General features: G+C 39.4%; 1 non-coding gene across 1 annotated transcript; it reads right to left on the reverse strand.

Annotated features, from left to right (window-relative positions):
* Positions 1 to 5,709: 5,709 nt before the first annotated feature.
* Trnat-ggu (transfer RNA threonine (anticodon GGU)) lies at positions 5,710 to 5,781 on the reverse strand. Its single transcript has one exon. It is a non-coding gene; the product is annotated as a tRNA-Thr (tRNA).
* Between the last annotated feature and the right edge of the window lie 8,015 nt (positions 5,782 to 13,796).

Here is a 13,796-nt window from a genome sequence, read left to right on the forward strand (position 1 = left end):
CGCCAAATAAACAAACAAAACAATTACGTATACAAAAGAGCATTGGCTGGGACACCGCAACAGCTGTGGCCAATTACAGCGGGCCCGGATACTAATAAGAACTGGATAAAAACAAGGGATGTTAAAAAATACAGCAATACAGAAAGAACTATACAACTACATACAACAAGTTATTGGACGGAACAAGGGACGAGCACTATTGCATTTTAAACAGATAGACTTGAACGAACGTGGGTCATCACAGTTATAGGAAACAGCTAACGCGGACTTATAATAATTAAAAATAACCGATTTAAAGGAAGCTAAGGTCGATGAGCTCAAATCTAGTTCGTCCGCTAAACAATTCCAAATTCTACTAGTTCTAATAAGAAAGGATTTCTGGTAAGTAGATGTTTTACATTTCTTAATTATGTATTTATTAACGTTGCTGGTTGAGGATCTAGTACGTCTACCGAATTTTCGAACTTCAGGTAGAACAGAGACATTCACGTTCATTGTACCCATGTATTTTTGGCCTTTGCTTTGCAAAAGGGTTGTACACCTTAAATGGAAAGATTGGTAGATGAACACAAAACGTGTCTTGTGACCAAAGGTTGATTGTGTTCACAATGTGATACAATAAATCGAAAACTCAATGTCTTATAACAATAATTTATTATTTTAAAAGACAGTTCTTTCAACGATGACATGTTCGTGTTGTTTTAGTTTTAAAAGAGATTATTATGTAACTTTGTTGATTATTACATGATGAACAAACTGAATTCTTCGTTGTATTACAAAAAGTAACTTAAGTTTAATTCCGCTCTTACTAGAACAACTGTAGTGAACAGGAATTTATTAATGCCACTAAATTAATTGTGTGTAGAGACAATAAGAAATGTGTCACAACGTTATCTTAAATTCAAGCCCATACATGTGATATCAATTTGCCCATTACAATTTTCTAACTGTAAACATGCCTAAGGCCAATACTTAAAAAAAAAACTGATTCCGGTTGATTTGTTTCAGAGAATCAATAAAAATAGCAAAGCTTAGTTCAAGGAAACAGTAAACTGCACCTGGTTAAAGAATACTGAATAAATTGATGAAATGCTTTCCATCATTTGTCTCCTGATCGTGAAGTGACTGTCTACTGATAACATATTTGCAGGCCTTGTCTGCTTTTTACGTGGGATGCCCCCTGCAGGGCAGACCACGTTATAGAATGGAAGCCATTTGTTCATTCAATCAATCTTTGTTTGCCTCAATTTTAAATAATATAAACTTTAAAACATACAGTTAGTGGCGAGGAGACCTCTAAGAAACCATAGGGCGTATTGCTGAGAGGTCTCCTTGGTGAAACGTGAATAAGAAATCAGCTACAGCAAAAGGTGAGCGAAGAAAACGAAAACGAAATGAAAAGAAAAAAAAAGAAATCAAACTGCTATTTTCACGGCTTCATAGTTTATGTTATTTGCTTTTATATTGAGTAACGTTTATTGAATTGTTAATGATTTCAACAAACTGTCTTTTAAAGGAAGATAATCTGGAAAGGGATGTAATTGAAAGTGGCAAAGCATTCCAGATTTTTGGTCCTTAATAGAGTATAGTGAACTGCTTAATGTTTGTCCTGCACATATGGGGCCTAAGAAGAGATGAAGCTCTAGTGTCATAATTCTGTATTTGATTATTTGTGAAGAATAGATTTTCAAAAGGCAAAAGTAATAAATGATGATGGTATATAAAAATATCTAGGATTTTCAATTCAGCAAATAGGGGGGAAGAAGGGGCGAGGAATTCTGAATTCGTTATGGCTCGCACAGCTCATTTTTGAAGAAGAAATATGTGATTTAAGTTCGTGACATATGTTGAAGACTGGACTACTGTACAGTAAGTTAAATAGGGATAGATTAAAGTATAATAGAAAGATGTTTTGGTTTTGGTTGAGAGAAGAAAGCGACACCTATATATAATACCAACGAATTTAGCTTTTTTTTTTACAAATATAGCCAATGTGAGATATCCACGTAAGAGCTTCATCAAGATAGACACCTAAGAATTTCACTTCCGTTAGATGCTTAATAAGTAGCACATTATCAAATAAAATAGAGGAGCTCATATGGATTACTTTTTGTTTCGGCTTAAATATGACATAATTAGTTTAGCTTAGTTTTCTTTATGTTGACAGACAGTTTGTTGGATTTCATCCATAAGCTGACATTAGTCTGATCAGTCAATTCGTTATTACAGAAATAACGCGACTAGGGTCAGAGGTAGAATAATTAATGCTAGTATCATCTGCAAAGAGCAACGACTCAGCTAGTTTAGTGGCGTTTGCGAGATCATTAATGTAAAAAACAAAAAAATAGGAACACAAGATGGAGCCCTGGGGCACTCCGCATCTAATTATCTGGTCGGAAGTACGGGTTTCACCGAACTGTACAAATTGTATACGATTTCTCAGATAACTTTTGATCCATTGCTGTGCTGGACCGCGTATGCCGTAGCATTCAAGTTTCTGAAATAAAATTTTCCTATCAAAAGCCTTAGAGAGTTCAAGGAATATACCGGCCGTACTTTCATTTTGGTCCATAGACATTGCAATTTTGTTTATAAGATAGATAAGCGGTAGTGCAGTAGAATGCTCTTTTTCAAAATCCAAACTGGAGTGAATAGAAAAGATTGGGAGAATCTGCAAATCCTGACAAACGATTATGCATCACTTTCTCAAAAATTTTAGAGAAATTTGGAAGCAAAGAAATTGGCCTCTAGTTGGTAAATAGATCAGGATGATCAGTTTTAAACACAGGAATTACTTTGGCAATTTTTAATTTATCTCGGGGAATATTCCTTTAGAGAGAGACAATTTATCTACAGTGTTCTTCCTCATATCCACAAATTGTAACGTTTGTTATCATTGGCTAGTTGCTGCAAATAGAAAACAAAATGGCATATTTTCACCCCCGGGCCATATGCTCATTCTGCGTCATCCACAAGCCTTCTCTTCGTTTGTTTCCCGAAATTGGAGGTACACGAAAGAATTCCTTTCGTCGAAAGTAGTGCTTTCCGACTAAGGCACGGATAACCTAACCCTTGTATCAAATGTGGCAACCTGAAATTTCATTTATTATTGAAGAAAATGCTTTGCTTTTCTTGTCAGATCACTGTCGAAAGCACTAACTAAAACCTTTGAGCAACCACGCGGAAAAGGCACTCGTGGAAAAGATATTTTGAATTTTGAAATTCCCCAAACCTGGTTTGTTGGAAATAGACGAGCTAATGTCAAAATTTGATTGCAATCAAGCAAAGCGCCTTTGGTGGTAATCTTTACATTGTTATCTTCAAGGTAAAAATTAATTTTTAGGAAAACAGTGCCTCAAGAAAAAGCTAGAATAGCTTTTGTATCAGTATTCTTCGGATTTTTGACGCATGTTTTCCGAGTGGATCGGCCTTCATGCTAAACAAAGAAAGTATGCGCACATTGATCTCATCAAACACACCAGCTGAAGCAGAGAAAAAGTGGAAGAGGACCAACGCAAAAGCTTTCAACAGAAGCACAATGTACGTAGGATGTGCACAAAAACTATCACAAACAGTGCAGTGATGGTAGCCTGCGTAGCAAGCGTTTCATTTATTTATTTATTTATTTTAATAGATCTTTATTTAACCACGGCACAATTCATCAGCAATATAAAACCGTATGTACAATTAAAAATTTAAAACCAAGTATAGATAAAACTTTGTAAACTACATTAACCATCTTGCTCAATAGCTGCTTTCCATGAATGCCGTGTTTAGAATAATGGCCTAGATAACCTCTTTAATCAGTCGTTTGAATTGATTGAAGGACTCTGCTTTCCTTAGTTCTAATGGCAAACTGTTCCACACAACTGCGCCACTATAGCTAAAGCTGTTTTTGTAGTAGTTTGTGCGCGGTTGCGGAACTGTCACATTTACCTTATTCACGACATGCTCAATAGGAGAGCCATTGATTGAAGGTCTAGGAGGAACTGTTAGAGTACACAGCCTCTGCATTGACCCAATTAGCATAAATTCAGTTTTGGTCATATTAAGCGTGAGTGTATTCGCTATCAGCCAATTGCTAACATTTACTAAATCATCATTTAGACAAGATTGGGTATTGTCAGCGCTGAAACCGGCGTAGGTCAGGTGAGTATCGTCGGTATATATCCTTGATTGACAATTTGAAAGGAAATTTGATAAATCATTAATATTCAGTAAAAATAACAGCGGTCCTAGGATAGTGCCTTGAGGAAAACCACAGCTTAATGAGCAGCTCCTAGAGAGCGTCCCATTAACTGAGCATCACTGTATGACTCAAACCAAGAGTGCGCCTTATCGCATATGCCAAAATTCCTTAATTTAGATAAAAGGATTTAAAGATCGACCGAATCAAAGGCCTTCGTTAAGTCCAGGAAGACGACTTCATTGATTTTTCCTCGGTCAACGTTGTACGCCCAAGAGTCTGTAGCCTCAAGTAGAGCAGTGACAGTAGAAAAAACCCGATTGGTATATATATATATATATATATACCGTACATCCTGTGCCCAAGTTCAGGAGTTGCCATAAAGCCATTATGGTGACAACCGGGAGGGCACATTGTATACATATTGTATATATATATATATATATATATAAGCCTGCATCATTAACTTGATCCCTCTGATTAGCTGATGCCTAAGTTGGTGTTTGCCTGTGAATCGTTAGTCGATCCTTAGGTTTAAGGCTATGAAGGGGTTTAGGCTTTCCCATCCCACCCGTGAAAGAATCCCGGGATACTCACGATAGGCCAATTCACTGTCTCGATAGCTGCGTTGCCAGCGTGGTTGTCCTGATGGTGTAGTGGTCATCACACCCTACCGGTATTCAGGGGGACGTGGGTTCAAATCCCGCTCAGGGCAATTCTTCATGTTTTTCATTTGCTATAATTAATCAGTTGATTAACGGGATGGGTTTCATTTCTTCATTCTACGGTATATATATATATATATCTATATATATATATATATATATATATATATATATATATAAAACTGGATTTGTCAAAAGGTGCCTGCAGAAATTGTGAAAACAAGCCAATTCTACTACCGTCACAAACTTGAAGAAAAGCTACCCTCCCCACCCCTGTGCTTTGGTCAGACAACCAACAATCACCTACCCACATACACCACAGTGCGGGTTCACTCTAACTGGTGATCAAAAGCAAACTATCATTGAAGCCTAGACTAGTCCAGGAAAAATTGCCAATGAAGGCATGCTACAGTGCTGCCACAAACTCTAACTGCAGTTAAAGTCTCAAAGTAGCAACCTCCCCAGCCCTGTGCTTTTCACACACCACCCACAGTTAGAAATGTCCCTGGGCTGTTTGGCAAAACAGGCCTTGACGGCAAGCGCCCTCCATTTTGAGAGGCCACAATGGCTTGAACACGGGCTATGCCCGTGCTCAAGCGAAAACTCCAGTAGCTACCTTTAAGCAAATTCGCTCATATATATATATATATATATATATATATATATATATATATATATATATATATATAATGAATGTGTAAGTTTGAGCGGGGAAATAACAACAACTAACTGCCCCATTTACCTTTGGATCACCAACCTATTCCCTTCAGAAGGCGATTCACAGTGATTTCTGACAAGTATTAATTAGTAGTGTAGGATGGGAACAGAAATCGATACAACAAAGGAAATGAGTGAAAATGTGTTCAGCCGGGAATCGAACCCGGGTCTCCTGGTTACCGGTCAGATGCCTTACCACTCGGCCACTGAACCAACCCCGCCATTCAGCCGAATTGGAAGGACCTTTAAATGGCAAGCTCTGAGGAGAATCGCACATTTTCTTCAGTGAGGATCGCGTCACTATGCTCAAGTTGATCAGCGATTCACAGTAAATTTCCCCCTATATATGAAATGAATGTGTAAGTTTGAGCGGGGAAATAACAACAACTAACTGCCCCATTTACCTTTGGATCACCAACCTATTCCCTTCAGAAGGCGATTCACAGTGATTTCTGACAAGTATTAATTAGTAGTGTAGGATGGGAACAGAAATCGATACAACAAAGGAAATGAGTGAAAATGTGTTCAGCCGGGAATCGAACCCGGGTCTCCTGGTTACCGGTCAGATGCCTTACCACTAGGCCGCTGAACCAACCCCGCCATTCAGCCGAATTGGAAGGACCTTTAAATGGCAAGCTCTGAGGAGAATCGCACATTTTCTGCAGTGAGGATCGCGTCACTATGCTCAAGTTGATCAGCGATTCACAGTAAATTTCCCCCTATATATGAAATGAATGTGTAAGTTTGAGCGGGGAAATAACAACAACTAACTGCCCCATTTACCTTTGGATCACCAACCTATTCCCTTCAGAAGGCGATTCATAGTGATTTCTGACAAGTATTAATTAGTAGTGTAGGATGGGAACAGAAATCGATACAACAAAGGAAATGAGTGAAAATGTGTTCAGCCTGGAATCGAACCCGGGTCTCCTGGTTACCGGTCAGATGCCTTACCACTCGGCCGCTGAACCAACCCAGCCATTCAGCCGAATTGGAAGGACCTTTAAATGGCAAGCTCTGAGGAGAATCGCACATTTTCTGCAGTGAGGATCGCGTCACTATGCTCAAGTTGATCAGCGATTCACAGTAAATTTCCCCCTATATATGAAATGAATGTGTAAGTTTGAGCGGGGAAATAACAACAACTAACTGCCCCATTTACCTTTGGATCACCAACCTATTCCCTTCAGAAGGCGATTCACAGTGATTTCTGACAAGTATTAATTAGTAGTGTAGGATGGGAACAGAAATCGATACAACAAAGGAAATGAGTGAAAATGTGTTCAGCCGGGAATCGAACCCGGGTCTCCTGGTTACCGGTCAGATGCCTTACCACTCGGCCGCTGAACCAACCCCGCCATTCAGCCGAATTGGAAGGACCTTTAAATGGCAAGCTCTGAGGAGAATCGCACATTTTCTGCAGTGAGGATCGCGTCACTATGCTCAAGTTGATCAGCGATTCACAGTAAATTTCCCCCTATATATGAAATGAATGTGTAAGTTTGAGCGGGGAAATAACAACAACTAACTGCCCCATTTACCTTTGGATCACCAACCTATTCCCTTCAGAAGGCGATTCACAGTGATTTCTGACAAGTATTAATTAGTAGTGTAGGATGGAGACAGAAATCGATACAACAAAGGAAATGAGTGAAAATATGTTCAGCCGGGAATCGAACCCAGGTCTCCTGGTTACCGGTCAGATGCCTTACTACTAGGCCGCTGAACCAACCCCGCCAGTCAGCCGAATTGGAAGGACCTTTAAATGGCAAGCTCTGAGGAGAATCGCACATTTTTTGCAGTGAGGATCGCGTCACTATGCTCAAGTTGATCAGCGATTCACAGTAAATTTCCCCCATTATATGAAATGAATGTGTAAGTTCAAACTTACACATTCATTTCATATATACATTCATTTCATATATAGGGGAAATTTAATGTGAATCGCTGATCAACTTGAGCATAGTAACGCGATCCTCACTGCAGAGAATGTGCGATTCTCCTCAGAGCTTGCCATATAAAGGTCCTTCCAATTCGGCTGACTGGCGGGGTTGGTTCAGCGGCCTAGTAGTAAGGCATCTGACCGGTAACCAGGAGACCCGGGTTCGATTCCCGGCTGAACACATTTTCACTCATTTCCTTTGTTGTATCGATTTCTGTTCCCATCCTACACTACTAATTAATACTTGTCAGAAATCACTGTGAATCGCCTTCTGAAGGGAATAGGTTGGTGATCCAAAGGTAAATGGGGCAGTTAGTTGTTGTTATTTCCCCGCTCAAACTTACACATTCATTTCATATATAGGGGGAAATTTACTGTGAATCGCTGATCAACTTGAGCATAGTGACGCGATCCTCACTGAAGAAAATGTGCGATTCTCCTCAGAGCTTGCCATTTAAAGGTCCTTCCAATTCGGCTGAATGGCGGGGTTGGTTCAGCGGCCGAGTAGTAAGGCATCTGACCGGTAACCAGGAGACCCGGGTTCGATTCCCGGCTGAACACATTTTCACTCATTTCCTTTGTTGTATCGATTTCTGTTCCCATCCTACACTACTAATTAATACTTGTCAGAAATCACTGTGAATCGCCTTCTGAATGGAATAGGTTGGTGATCCAAAGGTTAATGGGGCAGTTAGTTGTTGTTATTTCCCCGCTCAAACTTACACATTCATTTCATATATATGGGGAATTTAATGTGAATCGCTGATCAACTTGAGCATAGTAACGCGATCCTCACTGCAGAGAATGTGCGATTCTCCTCAGAGCTTGCCATATAAAGGTCCTTCCAATTCGGCTGACTGGCGGGGTTGGTTCAGCGGCCTAGTAGTAAGGCATCTGACCGGTAACCAGGAGACCCGGGTTCGATTCCCGGCTGAACACATTTTCACTCATTTCCTTTGTTGTATCGATTTCTGTTCCCATCCTACACTACTAATTAATACTTGTCAGAAATCACTGTGAATCGCCTTCTGAAGGGAATAGGTTGGTGATCCAAAGGTAAATGGGGCAGTTAGTTGTTGTTATTTCCCCGCTCAAACTTACACATTCATTTCATATATAGGGGGAAATTTACTGTGAATCGCTGATCAACTTGAGCATAGTGACGCGATCCTCACTGAAGAAAATGTGCGATTCTCCTCAGAGCTTCCCATTTAAAGGTCGTTCCAATTCGGCTGAATGGCGGGGTTGGTTCAGCGGCCGAGTGGTAAGGCATCTGACCGGTAACCAGGAGACCCGGGTTCGATTCCCGGCTGAACACATTTTCACTCATTTCCTTTGTTGTATCGATTTCTGTTCCCATCCTACACTACTAATTATATATATATATTTTTTTTTATTGTTTTATTTTTTTTTTTTTGAATTAACAAGGCTGGAAATCCAACGATGTAGTCCCAAGCTAGTAGGATCCGAAGGATACACGACGCTTTGCTATGAAATATTAAGTGATTTGAGTGTACAAATAGCGACAGCGAACTACTAGCAGATCCATTGAATGAAAAACATATTGCCGTGAGTGGGAATCGAACCCACGTCCCCCTGGTTACTAGTCGGTATGCTAACCACTGCACCATCACGACATCATCATCCTTGTCAGGGTTTTTCTCCCACACTTTCTCTAAAATTAAAATTAGCCTGTATCCTTCTAGGATCCTTCCTTGTCATCCGCTAAGTTGACTACGGTCGTGCATCATTAACTTGATCCTTAGTTGGGTTTCAAGTGAAGTTATAGGCTCCCCTACCTTGTCACCTTGAAAGAAAATTTCCCGGGAGGCCCACGCCTTAACCACGTAAATCACCTCTTCGATGGCTGTGTTGCCAGCATGGTTGTCCTGGTGGTGTAGTGGTGATCACACCCGACTAGTAATGGGGGGACGTGGGTTCAAATCCCGCTCAGGGCAAATTTTCTTTCAAACATTTATTCTTAAAAATCTGATTATTTGGGGTGTGCATTGTCAGGGTTTCTCTCCTACACTTTCTCTAAAATTAACATTAGCCTGTATCCTTATAGGATCCTTCCTTGTCATCCGCTAAGTTGACTACGGTCGTGCATCATTAACTTGATCCTTCGTTGGGTTTCACGTGAAGTTATAGGCTCCCCTACCTTGTCACCTTGAAACAAAATTTCCCGGGAGGCCCACGCCTTAACCACGTAAATCACCTCTTCGATGGCTGTGTTGCCAGCATGGTTGTCCTGGTGGTGTAGTGGTGATCACACCCGACTAGTAATGGGGGGACGTGGGTTCAAATCCCGCTCAGGGCAAATTTTCTTTCAAACATTTATTCTTAAATATATATATATATATATACAATAGCCATTGTTAGTCTTTCAGAGACTATATAGTCTCCACTGCTGTAATAATTAGGCCATTTTATCCTTAGATTTTTAACTTGTACTTATTTTAAAAATTTTCTAACTCACAGCAACTGATTTCAAAGCAAGGTACGCAAACCAGAAAGCATCGTTTAAAGCAAGAGCGAAGAGCAACTCAACTGAACTGAGCAAATACATTTGGCAATTAGAGGACAGCAGCACCGACTATACAATTTCGTGGACAATTCTTTGTCACCCCTCGCATTATACTAACGCGACAAAACGTTGTAATTTATGCATAGCTGAAAAATATTACATCATATGCCAGCCGCAAACAGCAACACTCAATAAGCGCAACGAGTTGATTAGTAAATGTAGACACAATGAGAAATACGTATTGAAGAACGTTAGGTAAATAGGAGCGTGCAACACGAACGGCCATGTATGACTAAAAAGCGGTAATCTTCAACAAATAAAATCACTCTTGGTTACACACTGATGAGTGCAGGACAAACTAAACGTCCTGTACGAAACAGGCCTGTATGAAAACCAGAGGCAAAAGTATGATCGTGTCCTGATTATTCATTCATTTATAATTGCCCTACCGCATGGTATAGAGCACTCTTCGTACGGCAAATACAAGCCTACTTTACAAATACAAGCCTACTTTACGTATATATATATATATATATATATATAAATTGAAGATCTCAACAAGACTGGACCATTCCCCGAAGGTACCCCTCTTGTTTCCTGGGACGTTGTGTCAATGTTCCCCAATATTGACAACAATCTGGGAATAGAAGCTGTCACAAATGCTCTTAATGCACGAGAATTCCAAATTCCGTCAACGGAATGTATCGTGGGAGCTGTGAAGATCTGCTTAGAGCACAACAATTCCCACTTTCAGGATCAACAATTTTTGCAAACTCATGGCACCGCAATGGGCCCTAAGAACGCGTGTAGTTACGCTGATTTGGCAATGGGAATTATCGATCAAAAAGCCAAAGCTGGGGAGACCAAACCTATATTATGGTGGAGATATCGAGACGACATTTTTGATCTTTGGACCCAGGGTACCACCAAGCTGAAGGATTTTACCGAATTCATTAATTCACTGTACCCCACCATCAAATTTACCATGGTATCATCAGAAATTTCACTGAATGTTTTGGATCTCACCCTCCTTTTAGTTGATGGGTTTATTCAGACCGATATCTATTCCAAACCTACGGACCATCACATCTACTTATTGCGTAACAGTGCCCATACATCTCTTTGTACCAGGGCTATCCCGTTCGGAGTTTCTACAAGAGTTAGCAGAAATTGTTCCAGAATTGAAAGGTTTGAAGAACGTAGCAAGGAATATCAGAATTATCTAGTTGATCGTGGTTACCACCCGTCTAAAGTTAAAACAAAATTTTATAAGGCCAAAGATACACCCAGGGAGAACCTTCTTTCACCTAAAGAACGAGAGGAAAAGGTTATTTTTCCCCTTGTGGTTAATCTTAACCCTCATTTGCCCAACATTGGTAAAATCATTAAGTCGTATAGCCATTTAATTTATGATTCACCGACATTTGCACAGATTTTTTCCAAAGGGTCAATCATTCCATCTTATAGAAGGGCCAAAACCATCAAAGAGCTCCTAACGGGACCCAAGGGATCTAATTATACTAACAACTACCATTCTGGTACAGGTTGTTTTAAATGTAGCAAAAAATGTGATTTATGTAAGAACTTTTTAAAGGAGGATAAGATTTTTTACAGCGCTCGTACAGATCGTTATTACATTATTAGGCAACATCTTGGTTGCAAATCTAAAAACGTGATTTATTTGGCCACTTGCAAGAAGTGTAAGGTTCAGTATGTGGGTTCAACATCCAATGAATTCAAGGTCAGGTTTCGGAATCACAAATCGGCTATGCTTACTAACAAGACTACGTGCGAATTAGCCGTGCATTGAACACCAGATGTCTGACTTTGAATTTATTGTTATAGAAAAAATTGTTAATGAATGTGAAGATCACATTGATAGGCGTTTACTCACAAGGGAAGCTTTTTGGTGCTCCCAGTTGTGTACTCTTCATCCCCACGGCCTTAACAAACGATCAGAGTTCAACTCTAAGAATAGAATTAGGTTTAGCCAATAAGTTTTATTTTTTAGCCATGCATTTTTAGCCATTTTCATTTATTATCTTTCCCAAAACATTTTTTCCATGAAATTCTTCATAACTTTATATATAATACTTTTTAATTTTTTACTGTGATGGTTAGCTCCCATAATTAACTCTATATTGTTCACTTCATCTACTATTGTGTAAGTGGTTTTTCTGTCTATAAGCTGGCCTATTTTGTCACCTACTCATTAGCGCTTGTTTGTAAATTTCGTGTAATTAAGCAATCTGTTTATTTCGTCACTGTCACTTCTTCACATATATAAGATCTTGAAACCGACTCAGTTCTTGCCAAGTATTTTTTAGTTTTTAGCTTATTGTGAACACTGAGGAAGCCCAACCTATTTATTACCACGTGAAGTCAAGGCATCGTGTATCCTTCTTTGGATCCTGCATGCAAGTGGCATTCTTCGTTCGCGACGCAGCACTTTACATTCTACCTGCTATATATATATATATATATATATATATATATATATATATATATATATATATATATTAAATAACTTATGAAAACTTCTTAAGGCAAATTGATTATAATGAACGTCAAACGTTTCGCCGGTTAGGGCTTCATCAGTGACTGATAAGTTATTTTACAAGACAGAATATATAACAAGTAGAGAACAATGGTCTTTGATCAGGTTCATTAAGCCTGCTAGTGTATGGTCATGACACGTCCAATACAACCATTAATGACGGTTTCAGTGTTTTTCTATCTTATTTCGAGCGCTTCAATATATATATATATATATATATATATATAGATATATAGATATATATATAGATATATCTGACTGACTTTACAAAAAGGTACCTGCTTGTACTTTGACAACTTAGCACTTTGAGATGCAGAAAAACTTTCTTGACTTACATAGCTATGATTCCAGCAAGGAACAATCTTTATTTCATAGTTGTAGGCATTTGATTTCTGCAATTAAGCAATGTCATATAGAAATACTGACCAGGACTGACATACTAACATCACACTCAGCCTACCCACCCTCAGTAAGTGACTTTGCTTTGGTCCGACAAGTTTCGGCTAAGAATTAGATTGTAGCATAGGGCCCCTAGAATTTATCTAGCCATGTCTTGACGGAGCCCCCCCTGGGTTTTAGACCAGCACAGTAGCTTGAAAACGGGCTTCGCCCGTTTTCAAGCGAAAATCTACAGAGGTATCTTTTTGAAAATTCGGTCAGATATCACAGCTTAATTGAGCAGACATTGTTTACACCAACTGCTCAAGAAAATTCTACTCAGTTTGAGGTTCAGATTACCCATAGCATGCAATTATTTTTCAGTCCACCTTGTTTTCTGACTGAATTTACAAAAAGGTACCTGCTTGTACTTTGACAACATAGCACTTTGCGATGCAGAAAAACTTTCTCGACTTACATAGCTATGATTCCAGCAAGGAACAACCTTTATTTCATAGTTGTAGGCATTTGATTTCTGCAATTAAGCAATGTCATATAGAAATACTGACCAGGACTGACATACTAACATCACACTCAGCCTACCCACCCTCAGTAAGTGACTTTGCTTTGGTCAGACAAGTTTCGGCTAAGAATTAGATTGTAGCATAGGGCCCGTAGAATTTATCTAGCCATGTCTTGACGGAGCCCCCCTGGGTTTTAGACCAGCACAGTAGCTTAAAAACGGGCTTCGTAGCGAAAATCTACAGAGGTATCTTTTTGAAAATTCGGTCAGATATCACAGCTTAATTGAGCAGACATTGTTT

Source organism: Montipora capricornis, chromosome 8, assembly GCF_036669925.1.
Source record: "Montipora capricornis isolate CH-2021 chromosome 8, ASM3666992v2, whole genome shotgun sequence".
NCBI classification, from domain to species: domain Eukaryota; kingdom Metazoa; phylum Cnidaria; class Anthozoa; order Scleractinia; family Acroporidae; genus Montipora; species Montipora capricornis.